The sequence below is a fragment of the Nipponia nippon genome, unplaced genomic scaffold (genome assembly GCF_047370975.1).
Source record: "Nipponia nippon isolate SJK-2023a ecotype South Korea unplaced genomic scaffold, ASM4737097v1 scaffold_5, whole genome shotgun sequence".
NCBI lineage: Eukaryota > Metazoa > Chordata > Aves > Pelecaniformes > Threskiornithidae > Nipponia > Nipponia nippon.
In genome coordinates this window covers 74,054,224-74,064,220 of record NW_028262369.1, presented here as the reverse complement: position 1 = coordinate 74,064,220, position 9,997 = coordinate 74,054,224, and the positions used below count along the sequence as shown (strand labels likewise).

Here is a 9,997-nt window from a genome sequence, read left to right as displayed (position 1 = left end):
TACATTTTAGTTATATTAAAGAGCAGCTCTTCACTATGAGAGATCAACATTTGTGTTCAGGGTGAAAGGGATCCAAGGATCTTCCCTGACTTGTGATTGTAGCTGGTCTAAATCCTCGCTGTCTCCTGTCTCTCATTTTAATCTTTTTAATCATAGTTCATATCATAGCAATTGTTCCTTAGTCCTACCCAGAAGACTCTGAGTTTTTTTCTGGATCAAAGCTTCTCCTGGTGGTGTGAAATGGAAGAGTTAGCAGTTCAATCTAGAAAAGAAGATATTTCAGTCAATAGAGATGCACTAAATAGATAAAAACAATGACTTTGGAGTGACAGTGACAGCATGTATGTAATACAATATGGTTTTAAACAAAATATAGAGTTTCTGTCATGTTTAAAAATGTACATATTTAAAAAACAATTTCATAGGAATTGGCAAAATGACATGTTCAAAATAACAAAAACGAATGCCAAAATGTTGATGCTCCTTTGATAGTTTTACCAGTTGTAGTGGGGTTTTGCACACTGTATATTCAACAGTAAGAGCTCTTGGCCTTTGTCCACTTCACCTGGAGACAGATCTAAGATCTGTTAACATTTTTTTCCCTTTAAATTACTATGGTATATTGTCTAAAATTTTACTGAGAGCAGTGTTATCCAGAAGTCACCATAGCAAGCATAGAAATGCGTTCATCATGTCATGAAATGCTACATTTGTTAATTATCTTAGTGCTATAGCAGACCTTCAAATTAATAGCTATTGCAAACTATAGGCAAACAGTAGGTTCCTGACTTAATTAACTGTGACTCTGTGTGATGTGATTTGTATCTCGGTGTTGCTTGTGCTAAAAATGGGCACTGGTTTTCCTATGGCATATGGCTGTATTTCTCCAAAGGGCTGTGATATAGCAACGTTAGGATCTAGAATACTTTACTGTTATTTGACGATTTAGTTATCGTTATGGCCTGCAGATCAGAAGATCTGCAAGCACCAGGGCACAGCTAATGGAGTAATGCCAAACTAATTGCATTATTGTTTTGATGAAGACCTCCTATAAATAACAAACAAAAAACTATTAATAGGAATACCAGAACAGATTTGCTGTATGGTCTAAATAGAAACAGACTGTATGATGACATGGGTGGGATCTTCTGAAGGGCAGAATCGCACTGCACTCAAGGAAGAGATTTCTTATTTTCCCCTGCAATGTTAAATTCTAATCGCAAGCACCGCCTCCTTCCTTCACCACTGTGGCCGTGCACAGTTCCTCTCAGCTACCCAGGGTAGGAAAATTCAGCTGCTCAGCTGCTACTATGGTTATACTTCTTTGCTGTTCTATTACTGGTGAAGGATCTACTTCATGAAACTTCTGGGGACACCAGGACTGCAGTTGAACACTGACAAAAAACTGTCTGCTTCCCAGGAGTCCTTCTGGGCTGATAGATTTCATCATTGCTGTGGGGAGGATCACGGAAAATGATGACACTGTTCTCTTTTGAAAGCACAAAGCAATCATGAAGAGTGCTCACAAAAAACCTGTCTGGATACAGGTGGCCCTCTCTATCAGTCACCTCTGCATCCCGCTTAACAGGAGGCGTTCCAGCATACCAACACATACTTCAATTTTTTCCAAATGTGTAAGATTTGAGATTTTTTTTTCAAAATATGCAGTTGTGAATGTCCCATCCTTTTTGATCATGGTGAAAATACTTCTACGTTTTCAGGCATAAAATGCAGCATGAAAGCATACACAAAAATAGTAATTTTCTTTAACATTTTGCTACAGAATATGTGGTAAAGTCCATATCAGAAAATGTCATGTATAATAAGTAACATGCAATTAACAAATAATTATATCAATATTTAGAGTCACACCCTGTTTTAATACCTGATGAATATTAATATTTTTTGGTTTTTAATGGGCTTTCTCCTCAAACGTTAAATTTGAAGTGAGGCAGTATACTCATCTTATGGTTGGTAACTGTACTTTCTATTTTGAGTTGAGTCCTTACGGTCTTTGCAAAGTACCAAATGTTCCTATTTCCTATGAGAAGGGTTTCCAAATAAGCCTTTGGCAATATTTCTGAACAAAGTGGGACCGCTGTAGAAATAAACTGGCTTTGCGTCTCAAATCTCCATGGGGCTTATGAGGCAAAATGACTTCAGCAGTGAAAGTAGGTTAAAGCAAGGACAGACAGCCTCCTCAATTAACAGAGCTGAAAATAAGCACAAATACTCATGCCATTCAGTACACTTAAGATTCAGTAGTCCTAAAAAAGAACACAGGTCAAAAAGAATAAAATTACTAAGATTTAAAAAAACATGTTCCTTAAGTCTTACTTGGACGAGGCGTCCTGCAGATCTACTATGACTCAGCTTTAAACTGGGTTTACTTTATAGATATAAATTAAAAAATCTCATTTGATATAATCTTAAAATTTGGAGGTAGTCTGTTTTTGAACATGAACGTTTCCTGAAAACCTGATTTGATTTTCTTTTTGGTGTGTATTCCTGCCAGTATGCATTAGTAAGTGTTGGAGGGTTTGGGTTTTTGTTGTGCTTTTACTAAGCATCAGATCATAGGTAATGTGCTTGTATAAGAATTAATAGGAGAAGGTGTCTCTTGTTAATCAATTCTATTTAGAATTTCTTCTTCAGGCACAGATTTTCTTGGAATTAAAATGTATTCCTATTTTTTCCCTACCTAATCAAATAGCTGTTGTTATTTTCTACCATACCAATTGTTAGCAACAATATGGATTTTTTCCCCACCTCCTACCTATAGCTATAATGAGCCGTTACTTCTGGAAATCCTTTTGCAAGTTCCCTAATATATTGTTCCATTGCTTCTCAGCTCCAGTTACGAATTACCTTGAATGTAGTTAACTCGGTTTTGACACTGAGGAGTTTTCATAGCTCCAAAAATTTAGTGATAATGCTTCTGTCACTTATGTCTCATTTTCTCTAGTATCACTGTGTATCATTGTGGGAAATTAAATTCTGAGAACAGAAGCATCTCGTTTTTCTCAGCTTTTCTTCCTTCTTTTTGTAATGGAACGGTGCCCCCAAGAGCTTTTATTTAGGAAGGGGCAGTTTAAGAAAATTAAGTCAAGTAACTATTGACCAGTATATTAATCTCTAAACATAAAAATTCTGCCAAGCATTGCAACGAGAGATGTTGATTTGAAGGACAGTCAAAAGACAGTTTATTTTGGTTTTCTGATTTTATGCCCAATAATATAAAGATAACTAAATGACTGAATTCTTCTAATATTTCCAGTATGGAGACCTCTGCCTGCATGGAGACATCTTTGCTGGCATTCTGAATGCAGGGAGGACGCACTGTCTGCCGAGGCTGCAGAGCATCGCTTCTTGGCGAGTTTCTTTATTGCTGGGCTGGTTTTGTCCTTTGCCGGTTGACATCAGGACAGCTGGCAGCAGTCCAGGAGGCAGCGGGAAGCACTGGTTGGTTGTTTGTGTGTGGATAAGCAGAGAAGAAAGATGGCATGAAGTGAAGAAGAACAAAGAGAGAGTAAACAAGGAACAGCTTTAGCTACAGCAGAGTCATAAAAATACAAATAACAAGCCTATTAGGCATTTTTCCTAAAATACATGAAATACACATGAAAATAATCATGACTAGCCTCTAAATCTTATAGAGGCAGATTTTTATAATAATCTGAAATGATACAATTTTTTAGCATTTTGAAGTGTTAAGAGTCATCACAACTTTTTCCAAGTAATACACAACAGTTGATTGACAGCATCATGAAAAACTGAGGAATCATCATCACAGCATCTAGTAAATTCATCATCCTCAAAGGAGGAATTTTTTAAACCAAAATTTGGAAATGAAAACATGACAGTTTATCTGTCAATGAGCATCTACATTCAGAGAAAGCATGAGGGAGAAGGGACGGGTAAGAGAGAGAAAGAGGGCTTGAAAACAGGAAAGGATGCCACTTGGGAAAAAAAATCCCTTCATTAATCTTTACATTCAGTGTAGAATTGAATTTAATGTATTATTAGCACCACAGAGCACAAGAAGAGTCATAAGCAAAAAAGAAAAGAAAAGGGTGGGGTTTGTAGACAATTAATCGCTGGCATCAGTCTGCAAACTAGTTTTTTAAGTGTATTTAATTATAATCCAAAGCTGTCTGCAGATTACCTACCATATACAGACAGGGAAATCTGGACTGCAGATCTTCCCAGAAAAGGTGATTCTCAGTCTAATCTGGCTGCTTGATAGTATATTAATGTAGTTATCTATGTATCCTCATTTTAGCTGGGATAGAGTTAATTTTCTTCTTAGTAGCTAGTATAATGCTGTGTTTTGGATTTAGGATGAGAATAATGTTGATAACACACTGATGTTTTGGTTGTTGCTGAGTACTGTTTATACTAGTCAAGGACTTTTCAGCTTCCCATGCTCTGCCAGGTGCACAAGGAGCTGGGAGGGAGCAGAGCCAGGACAGCTGACCCAGACTGGCCAAAGGGCTATTCCATACCGTATGACATCATGCTCAGTATATAAGCTGGGGGAAGAAGGAAGCGGGAGACGTTCGGAGCGATGGTGTTTGTCTTCCCAAGTACCGGTTAGATGTGATGGAGCCCTGCTTTCCTGGGGATGGCTGAACACCTGCCTGCCGATGGGAAATAATGAATGAATTCCTTGTTTTACTTTGCTTATGTGCGCGGCTTTTGCTTTACCTATTAAACTGTCTTTATCTCAGCCCATGAGTTTTTCTCACTTTTACTCTTCTGATTCTCTCCCCCATCCCACCGGGGGGGGGGCATGAGCGAGCGGCTGTGTGGGGCTTAGTTGCCCACTGGGGTTAAACCACGACACTATGGAAAAGTAGTCATTTTTACGGTTAAGTAAAAGGATGTACATCAGAGTGATGCTACAAATTTGTGCATGGGCACTAAACCTTTAGCTGTGATTAGCTTATGGAGAGAAAGGGACTGGGGATTGTGGCTGACAGGCTGAGGTTGTGTTTGTGAGAGGAACAGCCAGGAGAAGCGAGCATGGCCCTTCATTTCTCCGTAATGGTCAGTCTCCTCTTGGGGTAACAGACCTTACTGGAAAAGAAAGCAAGAAAAAGATGCCCATCAATGAGCTCCACACCAATAAAAACTATTTCAAAATAATTTAAAATGAAAGCTAAGAGCATCTGCCTTACACAGCAGTTACCCTATACAGCAGTAACAAATTAAAATTCCTGAAACGGAAAGGAAGAACTCCCTGTCCTGGCAGAGTTTCCCCGTCAGGCCCACATAGCACAGTCACTGACAGGTGAGCTTTGCAGCATGCTGTGATGTTTAGCAATACAGGCTATTTCACACCAAAACTGAGGAGCTAGCAGTGTGTAAGTGCAAGGCTATCAAAGTCACACGGTCACGCACTTCAGCTGATTTTCCACTGCCCAGCTGAGGCATCTTCTGGCTTCAGCAGGGTCCTCTGCCACCTGCTGAGCTGGTGACCCCCCGGCTTTGCTCACTCTCTCTTACTCACTGCTGGTTCAAGATAGCTGCCTCCTCCAAACCCAAAATTTGTTCCCTTCCAATATTTCTCACACCACCCTGGTGCCCTAATATTGTCTAACCTTGAAAAACATCTACCACAAACAGAATTTTGGGTAGTTCTATGTCTTCCTCTCCATCCCATTGCATGGGTTGGCCATAAGTTGACATTTAGAAATGAAACTAGAAAACATACAGATGCAAATAATTGCTTTAAATAATTTTCAATAACCTGTCACAGGAACAGCACAGGACTTCATCTACCACAGAGGTAGGAAGTTTAAATAGTAGGCATGGGCTCCCAAAATAGCCCGATAATAGCTCTCTTTAGCAGAGTGATCCAGTTTTCTCAGGTATATCTCTGTTTAAACAACAGATGATTTCCAGCCAGGTCCTAGGCCACCAGGAGCTTTAGAGGTCAAAGCCAGCACTCTGAACTCTACCTGGACACAATACAGAGCATTTCAGACTGATAAATTAAGTGTAAAAGGCTTGTGATGTGATAAGATCTGTGCCAGAGCGGTAATGCAGTAAGCTAGATGATGTTGTTCAGATCAAGCATGCAGCTGGCCAGATGTGGTTATTTCTGAGTTGTACAGATCTGTGTGAATGAAGATAAGTATGAGAAAGAGAAAGTACTATAAAACACACATACAAGAAATAAATCATAGCATTCCTAGGTACTCCCAAGTTCCAAAGAATAGAACGATGCTCTCGGTCATGGGAGAAGCACCAGAATTAAGCTTAACCCTGTTTGTGACAGGTAGCTTTATTCTCTGCATAGGAGATGCCGCTTCCCTCAGCTTCATTACACATTGACTAAATATTTTTACATGGAAATTATAAACTCATTTTGGGTGGCAGAGTGTGTCCATTCTTTATCTCACTGAGTTAAAAAAATTAATTATTCCTTGTTGTATTAGAATTACAACTAATTAGATTCCCTAATAATAATAAATGTGCTGTAATTTATCTGTCAAATGCATCTATGTAAACAATCTTTTAAAGGCTGTACTGGCTTCTTAAATAAATGTGAATAAAGATCTACTCTCTTAATCACTACTTCATGGATCTTCATAGCTTTGACACCACACATCTAGGTTTTCCAGTCTGTTTGCATCACAGCACATACCTTAAGGGTGGAAGAATAAATTCTACTCGGAGAAAATTAAAGAAGTACTCTTTTAATTTTTAGGTGCCTTGTGATAGTTACAGACACTTCAGAGCAAGTCGCTTGTGTTTTGTGCGTGATATAAGCACAGGGATGTTGTGGTACAGCTAATCAGCATGCCTTTTCACTAGGCATTCTGTGCATTATTTGCAACTCAGTGGATTTGTTTTGTTCTGATTAATAATCTGACAAATTTCTGAGCTTTAGGAAATATTTCACTATCTAACATTCATAGATATAAAAATAACTTGATGCATTTATTTTCTAGCATTCCAAATTCAGCATTTGCCTTTATCTGGAAGTTTGTTCTTTTTAACATTAACCCAGTCGAATATGAAACGTGAACAGGTGTATTAACGAGTATGACATTTTGTTTAGTTAGCAAATAGTTCTGCTGCTCTTGAAATTTCTTGCCCTTGACAGTTGTAGTCAACATTTGCCAACTTGAGTTGGCAATACCAAAATGTGATCCCACACAGCAAGTCACTTGCTGGTAGAGCAGTGATCTGCAAGCACATATGTAGTGTTACTCCCGCTTGAAACTATAGCATGCCAGCTTTGCTTTTGTTATTTAGTTGGAGTGTGTGTGTGTGTGAGAGGATGTCTGCTTTTTTTTTTCTTTTTTAAGGAATATTTGTAACTAATTTCCCCATCCATAGAAGTAATTTCTACTTCAAATTAGAAGGAATTTCAATTGCAAAAGCAGGCACTAATTTTTCCCTTTCTTGATTTGATTTCTATGTGACAGTAAACTTGCCAAAGACAAAATGTTGTGCAAGAAAAGGAGATAATGGATGGTTTTATAACTGGGGTGGAGTGAATTTTACAAAATATGGAAGGAAGGTGACCTCTGCTCAGAAGCCTCCCCGCTCATTAGCAGATGGCTGTGGTTTAATGATTCCTCTGTGGTGCAAAGAAGGACTCAAATTAGACGTTGTGTGAAGCTGTCATTACTCTCTGTGTTTCTCTGTATAGTTCCAGCTTAAAGCATGTTGTTCCTTTCATAGCAGCCCCTCAGATTACTGTATCTCATCCTTTCCACATCAAAGTGCTGTCAGCCCTTTTATAGTATAAAAAAGAATGCAGAGATAATTTTACAATACATTCTCTTCAAACAGCATTGACTTGCACACTTGCAACGTTTCTTTTTATTCTGGGATTTGCAAAAGAAGATGCACTAAAATGAGTAGCATCTTATAACGAAACAAAACCAAGAACAGAAATATCTATTCAAAATTGGACTAAAGCACCTCTGCAGGGATGGTGGGGATTTTAGAATGTCAATTCTTCTCAAGTGCTGTCTGAATTATATTTCCGTCAGCTAGTAAGAACCATGGTGAGTGTGGAAAACATGTCCATACTTTGAAAAGCATGGATCGTCTCTTTTTATTTACTAGCTGAAAAAATATGGTACCTTAAAAAGTCTTCACTGAAATATATAGTAAGTCAGATCCCACTCCCAACATCAAAGGCATAGCCTCAGTGAGTAACCAGTGCGTAGAGAGCTGGGCTTGCTGTGTTGACCTTATTGCTTTATGACAAAGTTAAAAAAAAAAAAATACAGGAAGGAAAAGAGTGAAAGGCAGCAGAAAGACAGAACTTTGTAGGACTGGCTTTAACTTTGTAGGACTGGCTTTAACTTTGTAGGACTTTTGTTACATCCACTCTGCCAAGAAATGTGCTTTCTTCTTAGATGCTTATTATGCAGCTATGCATATATAATCTGTAAATGTTTCACATTGTATTTTCTAGCCACGTTTGTCATTTGCCAGCATCTATATAAAAGGTTGTAACAGAACTGAGTAATGATAGGACGGGGAACAGAAATGTGAAAAGCTGATAGATGAACTTCAGAAGGGAAGGCAGCCTGTGTGTTGGCAAGCAGACAAGCAATTTGATGTGGTTCATCTGCCCCGTCTCCTGTTGCGGGTATTCTCAACAGCTGGGATTGGAGTGATATGATGTAGGACTTTGCCTCTTTCCCCTGGTCGAAGGAGAAAGGTCTTGGATCTTACTATGTCATTGGTGCTGAACTGTGCTTACTACAGTCAGTCTTTCCAAAACAAATAACATACTTAGGTTTTCTGATATTCTTCCTGCTGTTTTCTACATAGGCAAGTAATAACGTAACAAGCTCTGGAGTTTCAGGTGGATGTGCTGTACCATTCTCAGGAAGACCTGGGGTTCTCTGCCATGCAATGGCAGTTAAAGGCAATGCCACAGAGAGGAAGAATTCTGGACCGGACAGACCTACATACTGCCACAGAAGGGATAAAGCTTGGTCAGCAGGCAGGAACTGCATGTTTTTTTCACAGAGAAATTCTAGAATTTTGGGTTTATCTCAAATTTCAAGGAATTCAGATTTTTTTTACAACAGGAAATAGAACTACAAATCAATAAATAATTACCAAAGTGTTGCATTTCATTTTCAAGGTTATAATACAATATTCAAAGAATTTTTTTCAAAGTAAAAAGGAAAGCATTACTGTGAAGTGAGTGTGTTGACATGAAAGCATAAAGTTCAATGAGAGAAAGAGAAGAGCGAATATTTGGATAACTCATTTTTTTGAGCTTGATGGAAAAAACAGTTTGAAATCATGGGAATGAAAGTTTAGATCTATATATAGTATGTTTGTCAGATCCATCTCTATCGAAATATTGTTCACCTTTGTCTCAGAATTAGATTTGCACTCAAAACTATTTCTTCCTTCCTCAGTCATCTTTTGCTCCTTTATCTTATTAGCATATGACTGTCAGTAGTGTGTCCTTGGCTCTTCATGAACACAAAAGGACAAATACTTAATAATAATGTTTCATCTTACACAGAGGTCACAAACTGATCTTGGTTACATCAGTGTAAATCTGGAGAAACTCAGCTGAGCTCAATGGACTTACTCAGGCCTGAAATCAATTATTACTCTGGTGTAAGTGAGATGGAGCCCAGCTCATCCGCCCAGTTCTGGCATTGAGATGCAAATGGGAACCGCGGGGAACAGCAGAGCATTGCCCAGGCATCTCAGAGGGAGCCCTGGCCGCGCAGTGCTCCCTGGCACTACTCGTGCAGAACAGGCGAGCAACAATGCCGGGGCGTGCCTGGGTGCTGCATCCCGTGTAGCTACAAGGCCAAGGAGCAAACAGGGAGAGATTCAATAGAAGTTGGTAATTGTTACGCAGCCATGCAAGAACAGAAACAAAATGCAGCTTAAATACTCCTCCCCCAGCCCAGCCCCCATGATTATGCTTCCAACAACCACAGTGGTAGCCGTGGTGCCCGTTTTTCCATTTCAGTCTCTGGCATCTGTGGGC

The 9,997-nt window shown here is 39.0% G+C and overlaps 1 long non-coding RNA gene across 1 annotated transcript in view; it reads right to left on the bottom strand.

Annotated features, from left to right (window-relative positions):
* Positions 1-2,870: 2,870 nt before the first annotated feature.
* Positions 2,871-9,997, bottom strand: part of LOC148052328 (uncharacterized) — a 191,875-nt gene continuing 184,748 nt past the window's right edge. The window contains exon 4 of the long non-coding RNA XR_015699007.1: positions 2,871-3,459. This is a non-coding gene — a long non-coding RNA (uncharacterized LOC148052328). The remainder of the gene's footprint in view (positions 3,460-9,997) is intronic.